This window comes from Salmo salar, chromosome 23 (genome assembly GCF_965601325.2).
Source record: "Salmo salar chromosome 23, fSalSal1, whole genome shotgun sequence".
Classification (NCBI taxonomy): Eukaryota; Metazoa; Chordata; class Actinopteri; order Salmoniformes; family Salmonidae; genus Salmo; species Salmo salar.
The window spans coordinates 49,055,202-49,067,225 of record NC_138313.1 but is presented as its reverse complement, the minus strand read 5'-3'; the positions used below and the strand labels follow the sequence as shown (position 1 = coordinate 49,067,225).

At 44.5% G+C, this 12,024-nt stretch overlaps 1 protein-coding gene across 1 annotated transcript in view; it reads right to left on the bottom strand.

The window, feature by feature from the left end:
• Nucleotides 1-12,024, bottom strand: part of LOC123732224 (tripartite motif-containing protein 16) — a 185,853-nt gene that overhangs the window by 55,165 nt on the left and 118,664 nt on the right. The gene's annotated exons all lie outside the window — the stretch shown is intronic.

Below are 12,024 nucleotides of genomic sequence, written 5' to 3'. Positions count from 1 at the left end.
GACAACCACAGTCATAGTATCTTCAGATAGCTAGGTGAGACAACCACAGTCATAGTGTCTTCAGATAGCTAGGTGAGACAACCACAGTCATAGTGTCTTCAGGTAGCTAGGTGAGACAACCACATGTCACAGTCATAGTGTCTTCAGATAGCTAGGTGAGACAACCACATACCACAGTCATAGTATCTTCAGATAGCTAGGTGAGACAACCACAGTTATAGTATCTTCAGATAGCTAGGTGAGACAACCACAGTCATAGTATCTTCAGATAGCTAGGTGAGACAACCTCAGTCATAGTATCTTCAGATAGCTAGGTGAGACAACCACATGTCACAGTTGTAGTGTCTTCAGATAGCTAGGTGAGACAACCACAGTCATAGTATCTTCAGATAGCTAGGTGAGACAACCACACGTCACAGTCATAGTGTCTTCAGATAGCTAGGTGAGACGACCACAGTCATAGTGTCTTCAGATAGCTAGGTGAGACAACCACAGTCGTATCTTCAGATAGCTAGGTGAGACAACCACATACCACAGTCATAGTATCTTCAGATAGCTAGGTGAGACAACCACAGTCATAGTATCTTCAGATAGCTAGGTGAGACAACCACTGTCATAGTATCTTCAGATAGCTAGGTGAGACAACCACAGTCATAGTATCTTCAGATAGCTAGGTGAGACAACCACAGTCATAGTATCTTCAGATAGCTAGGTGAGACAACCACAGTCATAGTATCTTCAGATAGCTAGGTGAGACAACCACAGTCATAGTGTCTTCAGATAGCTAGGTGAGACAACCACACGTCACAGTCGTAGTAAGTTATCAGTACTAGTAGGACAAGACAGGTGCAAATTTGTTAATATTTTTTTTTGCTTGATAACATACACCGCGTTCATCAGAAGGGATAAATGCTTTTTAAGAACATTTGACCTCTAGATTCTCTCTCCCTCTGCCTCTGCCTCTCTCTCTCTTTCCTCTCCTCTCTCTTCCCCCTCTCTCTCCCTTTCTCCCTCTCACTCTCTCTTCTCTCCTTTCCTCTCCTCTCTCCTCCCTCTCTCCCTTTCTCCCTCTCCCTCTCTCTCACCCTCTCCTCTCTTTCTCGCCCTCTCCTCTCTCTCTCTCTCCCTCCTTCTCTCTGGTCCTCTCCTCTTCTCTCCTCTCCCCCCCATGCTGTTATTCCCTCCCCCCAGCCTACTTTAATCCAGTAGACTGCTCCAAGCTCCTGACCACCTCCCTCTCTCTCTCTCTCTCTCTCTCTCTCTCTCTCTCTCTCTCTCTCCCCCCCCCCCCCCCCATGCTGTTATTCCCTCCCCCCAGCCTACTTTAATCCAGTGGACTGCTCCAAGCTCCTGACCACCTCTCCCTCCCTCCGCTCAGCCTACTTTAATCCAGTGGACTGCTCCAAGCTCCTGACCACCTCTCCCTCTCTGTCTCTCTCCCCCCCATGCTGTTATTCCCTCCCCCCAGCCTACTTTAATCCAGTGGACTGCTCCAAGCTCCTAACCACGGACCAGTATGACCAGATCAGGGTGTACTCTGATTGGTCAACTCCTCAGCAGATTATCCAGCGCCTCACACCTATCAAGGTGAGGCATTGTGGGTGGGTGGGTTTATGTGTGTGTCTCTCTCTCTCTCGTTGACTCAAAAGCTTCATCTTCAATCTTTGTTTGTGTCTCCAGGTGCCCTGAGGACCATCGATATCTACGATGCCAACACAGGAGAGCTGGCATGCCAACTACTGGACCCCAACGCCCCTGGCATCATATCTGTGAGTACACATTAGAAATGTAGCCTTAGTTTAATGTCATTGTTAGCCTGTAGCCTTAGTTTAATGTCATTGTTAGCCTGTAGCCTTAGTTTAATGCTAGTGTTAGCCTGTAGCCTTAGTTTAATGCTAGTGTTAGCCTGTAGCCTTAGTTTAATGTCAGTGTTAGCCTGTAGCCTTAGTTTAATGTCATTGTTAGCCTGTAGCCTTAGTTTAATGTCATTGTTAGCCTGTAGCCTTAGTTTAATGTCAGTGTTAGCCTGTAGCCTTAGATTAATGTCATTGTTAGCCTGTAGCCTTAGTTTAATGTCATTGTTAGCCTGTAGCCTTAGTTTAATGTCAGTGTTAGCCTGTAGCCTTAGTTTAATGTCATTGTTAGCCTGTAGCCTTAGTTTAATGTCAGTGTTAGCCTGTAGCCTTAGTTTAATGTCAGTGTTAGCCTGTAGCCTTATTTTAATGTCAGTGTTAGCCTGTAGCCTTAGTTTAATGTCAGTGTTAGCCTGTAGCCTTAGTTTAATGTCAGTGTTAGCCTGTAGCCTTAGTTTAATGTCATTGTTAGCCTGTAGCCTTAGTTTAATGTCAGTGTTAGCCTGTAGCCTTAGTTTAATGTCAGTGTTAGCCTGTAGCCTTAGTTTAATGTCAGTGTTAGCCTGTAGCCTTAGTTTAATGCTAGTGTTAGCCTGTAGCCTTAGTTTAATGTCAGTGTTAGCTTGTAGCCTTAGTTTAATGTCAGTGTTAGCCTGTAGCCTTAGTTTAATGTCATTGTTAGCCTGTAGCCTTAGTTTAATGTCAGTGTTAGCCTGTAGCCTTAGTTTAATGTCAGTGTTAGCCTGTAGCCTTAGTTTAATGTCAGTGTTAGCTTGTAGCCTTAGTTTAATGTCAGTGTTAGCCTGTAGCCTTAGTTTAATGTCAGTGTTAGCCTGTAGCCTTAGTTTAATGTCAGTGTTAGCTTGTAGCCTTAGTTTAATGTCAGTGTTAGCCTGTAGCCTTAGTTTAATGTCAATGTTAGCTTGTAGCCTTAGTTTAATGTCAGTGTTAGCCTGTAGCCTTAGTTTAATGTCAATGTTAGCCTGTAGCCTTAGTTTAATGTCAGTGTTAGCCTGTAGCCTTAGTTTAATGCCAGTGTTAGCCTGTAGCCTTAGTTTAATGTCAGTGTTAGCCTGTAGCCTTAGTTTAATGTCAATGTTAGCCTGTAGCCTTAGTTTAATGTCAGTGTTAGCCTGTAGCCTTAGTTTAATGTCAATGTTAGCCTGTAGCCCTTGGACTTTGATATGGAAAGTGATGAAGCTGTTTGTTACAAGTCTTCAATGATGTATTTGTGCTGCACTATTGTTCAAGCCATCATTGGGTCAAAAATAATGCCAATTTTTAAATCTCTGCACACCTTCCTTTCCAGGTCAACAAGTTCAATCCGATGGGAGATGTTTTAGGATCTGGAATGGGTGAGTCTGTGTTTTTTAAATACTGGACTATGTTTGTAGTCTCAGCACCCAGGATCAAATCAGCTAAGAGACTAACTATGTTTGTAGCTGGAAATATTCTAAAGCGTTTGATTCTTTTGCTAAAAAATCAGTGTTCAACTTGGGAATAGGGTGCCAGCCCTGGTCAAAAGTAGTGCACTATATAGGGAATAGGGTGCCTGCCCTGGTCAAAAGTAGTGCACTATATAGGGAATAGGGTGCCAGCCCTGGTCAAAAGTAGTGCACTATATAGGGAATAGGGTAGCAGCCCTGGTCAAAGGTAGTGCAATACATAGGGAATAGGGTGCCTGCCCTGGTCAAAAGTAGTGTACTACATAGGGAATAGGGCTCTGGTCTAAAGTAGTGCACGATATAGGGAATAATGTGCCATTTGGGACAATAAGGCTTTTGTGTTCCACCACAGGAGTGAACATCCTAGTGTGGAACAGAAGTGAGACATTTGCTGGTAAGCAGCAGAGAGGAGAGCTACAACAGGAAGCAGGAGTCCAGGTTGGCAGAGGTAGAGGCCAGCGGAGGAGAAGAGGGGAGGCTCGGAGGAGGGGGGAGGGACGGGGGGAGGATGAGGACGACATTGGGAAGCTGAAGAAGAAGCTGTCTTCCTCCTCGACGACCAGAACCAGAACATCCAGGGACAAACAGCACAACAGCCAGACACGGAAGGGTCCAGATAAATAATCAGGGAGAAGGAGAGAGGTTGTTTGTGATGTTTGAAAGAGTTACGTAGTTATTTCTGTGACATTGTCGTATACAGGTAACTACCAAAATAAAGGAAACACCAACATAAAGTGTCTTAATATTGCGTTTGGCCACCACCAACCGCCAGAACAGATTCAATGCACCTTGGCATAGATTCTACAAGTGTCTGGAACTCTATTGGAGGGATGCGACACCATTCTTCCACGAGAAATTACATCAATTGGTGTTTTTTGTTGATGGAAAACACTGTCTCAGGCACCACTCCAGAATCTCCCCATAAGTACATTTACATTTTTAGCAGACACTCTTATCCAGAGCGACTTACAGTAGTGAATGCATACATTTCATTTTTTTTTTTTTTTTTTCTTCTCCGTACTGGTCCCCCGTGGGAATCGAACCCACAACCCAGGCGTTGCAAACACCATGCTCTACCAACTGAGCTACACGGGACCAAGTATTGAACTGGGTTGAGATCTGGTGACTGAGACACACCCTCTATGTTCCTTTGAGAGCCCTCTTTCAGTCACTGAGACACACCCTCTATGTTCCTTTGAGAGCCCTCTTTCAGTCACTGAGATCTCTTCTTCTAGCCATAATGGGCAACTGGGAATTTTTATACGTGACCCTAAGAATGATGGGATGTTCATTTCTTAATTAACACAGGAACCTGTGTGGAAGCACCTACTTTCAATAAATGTTGTATCCCTCATTTACTCAAGTGTTTATTTTGTCAGTTACCTGTTTGCAATCTGTTACCTTTTTCTTGTTCAAATTATGTGTTTTATTGAAATGCTCCATTCACATTTGTTATGAACAGGAGACAATCGTGACTTTTTACCTTTATTTAACAAGGCAAGTCAGTTAAGAACAAATTCTTATTTTCAATGACAGCCTAGTTCAGGGGCAGAACGACAGATTTTTCAGCTATTTTGTCAGCTCGGGGATTTGATCCAGCAACATTTCGGTTACTAGTCCAACGCTCTAACCACTAGGCTACCCTGCCGCCCCTCCACTCTAACCACTAGACTACCCTGCCGCCCCTCCACTCTAACCACTAGACTACCCTGCCGCCCCTCCACTCTAACCACTAGACTACCCTGCCGCCCCTCCACTCTAACCACTAGGCTACCTGCCACCTCTACACTCTAACCACTAGGCTACCTGCCGCCCCTCCACTCTAACCACTAGGCTACCCTTCCGCCTCTACACTCTAACCACTAGGCTACCTGCCGCCCCTCCACTCTAACCACTAGGCTACCCTGCCACCTCTACACTCTAACCACTAGACTACCTGCCGCCCCTCCACTCTAACCACTAGGCTACCCTGCCGCCTCTACACTCTAACCACTAGGCTACCTGCCGCCCCTCCACTCTAACCACTAGGCTACCCTGCCACCTCTACACTCTAACCACTAGACTACCTGCCGCCCCTCCACTCTAACCACTAGGCTACCCTGCCGCCTCTACACTCTAACCACTAGGCTACCTGCCGCCCCTCCACTCTAACCACTAGGCTACCTGCCACCTCTACACTCTAACCACTAGGCTACCTGCCACCTCTACACTCTAACCACTAGGCTACCTGCCACCTCTACACTCTAACCACTAGGCTACCCTGCCGCCCCTCCACTCTAACCACTAGGCTACCTGTCACCTCTCCACTCTAACCACTAGGCTACCTGCCACCTCTACACTCTAACCACTAGGCTACCCTGCCGCCCCTCCACTCTAACCACTAGACTACCTGCCACCTCTACACTCTAACCACTAGGCTACCTGTCACCTCTACACTCTAACCACTAGGCTACCCTGCCGCCCCTCCACTCTAACCACTAGGCTACCTGCCACCTCTACACTCGAACCACTAGACTACCTGCCACCTCTACACTCGAACCACTAGACTACCTGCCTCATCTACACTCTAACCACTAGGCTACCCTGCCGCCCCTCCACTCTAACCACTAGACTACCTACCACCTCTCCACTCTAACCACTAGGCTACCCTACCACCTCTACACTCTAACCACTAGGCTACCTACCACCTCTACACTCTAACCACTAGGCTACCCTGCCGCCCCACTTTGACTCCACGCAACATAAAATCCACAGATGTTTGAAATATGTCTCTCAACATTGATCACTGTTCAGTGTTTCCAAGATATATCTTGTGTTTCAGATGTTTCATATACCTCTGTTTCCGGTGATAAATTGTTACTTTTTTATAAACTTTTTATACTTTATTAAAAATTTTAATTTTGAGCTTGAACTTGATTTGTGTATTTATTCTTCACCTTAAACTGATGAATAGTTAACCTGGTCCATTAAACTGATGACTAGTTAACCTGGTCCATTAAACTGATGAATAGTTAACCTGGTCCCATTAAACTGATGAATAGTTAACCTGGTCCCATTAAACTGATGAATAGTTAACCTGGTCCCATTAAACTGATGAATAGTTAACCTGGTCCCATTAAACTGATGAATAGTTAACCTGGTCCCATTAAACTGATGAATAGTTAACCTGGTCCCATTAAACTGATGAATAGTTAACCTGGTCCCATTAAACTGATGAATAGTTAACCTGGTCCCATTAAACTGATGAATAGTTAACCTGGTCCCATTAAACTGATGAATAGTTAACCTGGTCCCTTAAACTGATGAATAGTTAACCTGGTCCCTTAAACTGATGAATAGTTAACCTGGTCCATTAAACTGATGAATGGTTAACCTGGTCCATTAAACTGATGAATAGGTAACCTGGTCCCTTAAACTGATGAATAGTTAACCTGGTCCATTAAACTGATGAATGGTTAACCTGGTCCATTAAACTGATGAATGGTTAACCTGGTCCCTTAAACTGATGAATGGTTAACCTGGTCCCTTAAACTGATGAATAGTTAACCTGGTCCCTTAAACTGATGAATGGTTAACCTGGTCCATTAAACTGATGAATGGTTAACCTGGTCCATTAAACTGATGAATAGTTAACCTGGTCCCTTAAACTGATGAATAGTTAACCTGGTCCATTAAACTGATGAATAGTTAACCTGGTCCATTAAACTGATGAATGGTTAACCTGGTCCATTAAACTGATGAAGGGTTAACCTGGTCCCTTAAACTGATGACTAGTTAACCTGGTCCATTAAACTGATGAATAGTTAACCTGGTCCCATTAAACTGATGAATAGTTAACCTGGTCCCATTAAACTGATGAATAGTTAACCTGGTCCCATTAAACTGATGAATAGTTAACCTGGTCCCATTAAACTGATGAATAGTTAACCTGGTCCCATTAAACTGATGAATAGTTAACCTGGTCCATTAAACTGATGAATGGTTAACCTGGTCCCTTAAACTGATGAATAGTTAACCTGGTCCCTTAAACTGATGAATAGTTAACCTGGTCCATTAAACTGATGAATGGTTAACCTGGTCCATTAAACTGATGAATAGGTAACCTGGTCCCTTAAACTGATGAATAGTTAACCTGGTCCATTAAACTGATGAATGGTTAACCTGGTCCATTAAACTGATGAATGGTTAACCTGGTCCCTTAAACTGATGAATAGTTAACCTGGTCCCTTAAACTGATGAATAGTTAACCTGGTCCCTTAAACTGATGAATGGTTAACCTGGTCCATTAAACTGATGAATAGTTAACCTGGTCCCTTAAACTGATGAATAGTTAACCTTGTCCATTAAACTGATGAATAGTTAACCTGGTCCATTAAACTGATGAATGGTTAACCTGGTCCATTAAACTGATGAATAGTTAACCTGGTCCCTTAAACTGATCACTAGTTAACCTGGTCCATTAAACTGATGAATAGTTAACCTGGTCCCATTAAACTGATGAATAGTTAACCTGGTCCCTTAAACCGATGAATAGTTAACCTGGTCCCATTAAACTGATGAATAGTTAACCTGGTCCCTTAAACTGATGAATAGTTAACCTGGTCCCTTAAACTGATAAATAGTTAGCCTGGTCCCAGGTCAGTTTGTGCTGCCTTGCCAACTCATGTCTTACCAAGTGGTATTTTGCAATACATCACAAACAGATCTGGGACCAGGCTACTGAACGGTCCGTTTTCTAATCTAAGTAAATGTTGTGATGGCGTCTGGTCTACGCAGTTCGTTGACTGTAACATTAGCTAAACGTGTCAGCACCTCTCCCCATTTCTCCTGTTTAAGATTGGAGGGGATAATAGTTTTTTTTCTGAGCATGGGCTTGTTTCTATACAGCATATTATCGTTCATATTCCATTGACCCAGTTCAACGTTAACATCGATAGGTTTAGGCTACTACATGATACTCTAATTTTCCCTGTACCCATCATGAGGTTGCTACAACCTAGGCGATGAATCAAAGATTACAGTGTAGGTGCACGCAGGTCGAGAGACAAATTGTCTATCACCTTGATTACGCCAGTGACACATTCAAAACCGACCTTGCACACTCTTGCCTGCATCAAATCTAATCAAATAAAATTGTATTTGTCACGTGCGCCGAATACAACGGGTGTAGACCTTACCGTGAAATGCTTACTTTACAAACCCTTAACCAACAATGCAGTTTTTTGAAAATAAAGTTACAAAATAAACTAATGTAAAAAAATAAATAAAAGTAACACAATAAAATAATAACGAGGCTATATACAGGGGGTACCGGTGCGGGTACGAGTTAGTCGAGGTAATTTGTACATGTAGGTAGGGGTGAAGTGAATATGCATAGATAATAAACATTGAGTAGCAGAAGCGTAAAAACAAAGGGGGGGATGTGTCAATGTAAATAGACCGGGTAGCCATTTGATTAATTGTTCAGCAGTCTTATGGCTTGGGGGTAGAATCTGAGCCTTTTGGACCTATACTTGGTGCTCCGGTACCGCTTGTACTATGCCGTACGCGCTACCCTCTGTAGTTTCTCACGGTCGGATACCGAGCAGTTGCCATACCAGGCGGGGATGCAACCAGTCAGGATGCTCTCGATGGTGCAGCTGTAGAACTTTTTGAGGATCTGGGGACCCGTGCCAAATCTTTTCAGTCTCCTGAGGGGGAATAGGTTTTGTTGTGCCCTTTTCACGACTGTGTTTGGACCAGGATAGTTTGTTGTTGATGTGGACACCAAGAAAATTGAAACTCTCGACCCTGTCGATGAGAATGGGGGAGTGTTCGGCCCTCCTTTTCCTGTAGTCCACGATCATCTCCTTTGTCTTTCTCACATTGAGGGAGAGGTTGTTGTCCTGGCACCATACTGCCAGTTCCCTGACCTCCTCCTTATAGGCTGTCTCATCACTGTCAGTGATCAGGCCTACCATTTACATTTTACAATTAAGTCATTTAGCAGACACTCTTATAGTAGTGAATGCATACATTTCATACATTTTTTTCCTCTGTACTGGTCCCCCGTGGGAATCGAACCCACAACCCTTGCGTTGCAAACACCATGCTCTACCAACTGAGCCACACGGGACCTAGCACAGTTGTGTCGTCAGCAAACTTAATGATGGTGTTGGAGTCGTGCCCGGCCACGCAGTCATGGGTGAACAGGGAGTACAGGAGGGGACTGAGCACGCACCCCTGAGGGGTCCCTGTGTTGAGGATCAGTGTGGCAGATGTGTTGTTACCTACTCTTACCACCAGGGGGCGATGTCGTATGAATTCTAATCAGAAAGGAAGAGAGACTGCAGATTCTTTCAAACAACAATTTAATTATAAGATGGAGCAATTAACCTGCTGAGTTGTTAATGACCAACGGTCAGAGTTCTCCCTCTCCTTTTATCAATATGACAGTTGGCAGATGTGTAGAAACAGGGGCAGAACAGAGTATACAAAAGCTTGTCTTTGAAGATGACTGACGTTGACGAGGGCTCACACTCAGTAGATCAGCATTCAACACCATAGTACCCTCCAAGCTCATCATTAAGCTGGAGGTCCTGGATCTGAACCCCGCCCTGTGCAACTGGATCCTAAACAACACAGCCGCCACGCTGATCCTCAACACTGGGGCCCCACAAGGGTGCGTGCTCAGCTCCCTCCTGTATTCCGTGGCCATGCACGCCTCCAACTCAATCATCAAGTCTGCAGACGACACAACAGTAGTAGGCTTGATTACCAACAATGACGAGACAGGCTACAGGGAGGAGGTGAGGGCCATGGGGAGTGTGTTGTCAGGAAAACAACCTCTCACTCAACTTCAACAAAACAAAGGAGATGATCGTGGACTTCAGAAAACAACAGAGGGAGCAGCTCCTATCCACATCGACGGGACCACAGTGGAGAAGGTGGAAAGCTTCAAGTTACTCGGCGTACACATCACTGACAAACTGAAATGGTACTCCCACACAGACAGTGTGGTGAAGAAGGCGCAACAGTGCCTCTTCAACCTCAGGAGGCTGAAGAAATTTGCGTGGCACATTAAACCCTCACAAACTTTTACAGATGTACAATTTAGAGCATCCTGTCTGGCTGTATCACCGCCTGGTATGGCAACTGCACCGCCCGCAACCGCAGGAGATTCCAGAGGGTGGTGCGGTCTGCCCAACGCATCACCGGGGGTAAACTACCTGCCCTCCTGTACACCTACAGCACCTGATGTAACAGGAAGGCCAAAAAGATCATCAAGGACAACAACCACCCGAGCCACTGCCTGTTCACCCCGCTATCATCCAGATGGCAAGGTCAGTATAGGTGCATCAAAGCCGGGACCGCGAGACTGAAAAACAGCTTCTATCTCAAGGCCATCAGACTGTTAAATAGCCATCACTAGCACATAGAGGCTGCTGCCTACATACAGTTGAAGTCGGAAGTTTACATACACCTTGGCCAAATACATTTAAACTCAGTTTTTCACAATTCCTGACATTTCATCCAAGTAAAAATGTCCTGTTTTAGAAATGTTTTTGAAATGTCAGAATAATAGTAGAGAGAATGATTTATTTCAGCTTTTATTTCTTTCATCACATTCCCAGTGGGTCAGAAGTTTACATACGCTCAATTTGTATTTGGTAGCATTGCCTTTAAATTGTTTAACTTGGGTCAAATGTTTCGGGTAGCCTTCCACAAGCTTCCCACAATAAGTTGGGTGAATTTTGACCCATTCCTCCTGACAGAGCTGGTGTAACTGAGTCAGGTTTGTAGGCCTCCTTGCTCAAAAACGCTTTTTCAGTTCTGCCCACACATTTTCTATGGGATTGAGGTCAGGGCTTTGTGATGGCCACTCCAATACCTTGACTTTGTTGTCCTTAAGCTATTTTGCCACAACTTTGGAAGTATGCTTGGGGTCATTGTCCATTTGCAACCAAGCTTTAACTTCCTGACTGATGTCTTGAGATGTTGTTTCAATATATCCACCTAATGTTCCTTTCTCATGATGCCATCTATTTTGTGAAGTGCACCAGTCCCTCCTACAGCAAAGCACCCCCACAACATGATGCTGCCACCCCCGTGCTTCATGGTTGGGATGGTGCTCTTCGGCTTGCAAGCCTCCACCTTTTTCCTCCAAACATAACGATGGTCATTATGGCCAAACGGTTCTATTTTTGTTTCATCAGACCAGAGGACATTTCTCGAAAAAGTACGATCTTTGTCCCCATGGGCAGTTGCAAACCGTAGTCTGGCTTTTTTATGGCGGTTTTGGAGCAGTGGCTTCTTCCTTGCTGAGCGGCCTTTCAGGTTATGTCGATATAGGACTCGTTTTACTGTGGATATAGATACTTTTGTACCTGTTTCCTCCAGCATCTTCACAAGGTCCTTTGCTGTTGTTCTGGGATTGATTTGCACTTTTCGCACCAAAGTACGTTCATCTCGAGGAGACAGAATGCGTCTCCTTCCTGAAAGGTTTGAAGGCTGCGTGGTCCCATGGTGTTTATACTTGCGTACTATTGTTTGTACAGATGAACGTGGTGCCTTCAGGCGTTTGGAAATTGCTCCCAAGGATGAACCAGACTTGTGGTCTACAATTATTTTTATGAAGTCTTGGCTGATTTCTTTTGATTTCTCATGATGTCAAGCAAAGAGGCACTGAGTTTGAAGGTAGGCCTTGAAATACATCCACAGGTATACCTTCAATTGACTCAAATGAT